Source organism: Aptenodytes forsteri, unplaced genomic scaffold (assembly GCF_000699145.1).
Source record: "Aptenodytes forsteri isolate BGI_AS27 unplaced genomic scaffold, ASM69914v1 Scaffold8, whole genome shotgun sequence".
NCBI lineage: Eukaryota > Metazoa > Chordata > Aves > Sphenisciformes > Spheniscidae > Aptenodytes > Aptenodytes forsteri.
In genome coordinates, this window is record NW_008796218.1 from 3,120,831 (window position 1) to 3,122,183 (window position 1,353).

Genomic DNA, 1,353 nt, shown 5'->3' on the forward strand with positions numbered 1-1,353 from the left:
AGGTATTGGGGGCACGGCTCCCGCAGGAGGGCGAGGGGCCGCCGGGTCTCCGGGACAGGGAGGTGAGGGAGAGAGCGGGCCTATCCAGGAGAGCCGTTACTCTAGAGCAAAGGCTGTCTGCTCTCACCTGGGGAAAAAAATTTCCCAGCAGAAAAAGCGGATGTGTCTGGGGTCCGTTGAAGTGTGTTAGCCTTTTTCTCAGGAATCAGGGTGTTCCTGCCCACGTCTGACCCAGGTACAGTTCAGAGATACCTACCGAGGATGGAAAATGTTCAGCAAGACTCAGGTGCAGTTATTGAAACTATTTGACCTCAGAGCAAAAAGAAGTTGTGTGGGAGGGTGAGGTCTGGAGTGGCTGAGACACCCAGCAACTGCCTGAGCAAGTTGCAACCATATTTATCACAGGAAGTATTTGATTCCTCCAATAAAGCAATGCAGTAATGGTTTAGTAATGACGTACCGGAGGAGAGCTGAGGCCTGAAGTTACGTTCAGCTGTCACTTCAGCAAATGACTCTTTTCACATGAGCTACGACGTATAAATTTGCATTTCAGGTTCCTCTTTCAACTCCAGCCTCTGTTTACCTTTATTCTGAAGTCTTTGAAGAGATTGACTTCATCTCGTGAAGTAGCATTTTGCTGCACGTGTAGTTCCACTGCAGTTAGATTGCTTGTGCAATAAGAATTTGTTGTTTCAGGTAACTAGCAGTGGCAGAGTTTGGATCTTGGAGAAGTGGGATGGTTTTTGGTAACGTCTCTCAAGGGTGTTAGAGTTTTTACTCTTGTTTTTGGAATATCATTTGAGATGAGAAATTCGGTTCTTTTTCCAATATGGAAGCACTTCAGCAATTCAACCATGTGATTTCATTGACTTCATGATTAAAATAGTTATGAGTATTTTTAATGTACCATGAGCTAAAATTAATCTCCATTCTGCAGTTATAAATATTGGTGAAATTTCAACTCATTCAAAATCAAAGGCAAAGCTCTGTTTTCAGTGGGGCAAGGAGCTGACTGAGAGAATCTGAAAAGGTAAAAAACATCCGTCAATGATCTAGTCCCCAGTCCCTGTGCCTATGACTTCTCAGAGGGACTATTGTGATGATGGCTTCTTTTGTTGTAACATGATTTGTTTTTTGGAAAAAATCCTAACCTGCAGTCCCCATTTTCTACTTACTTAAATGTCTTCGAGTACAGACAAAGATAAGAACTGTTAGTCACATTCTGTCATTATTCCCAAAAGATAAAATTTTTATTTAAAGAAAAAAGTATAAGTTTGGACTCTGTACAAGTTTGTTCTTTCACTGTATCCAATGCTGAAAAGCGATATGTCCCAAGGAGATCAGCTATTGACC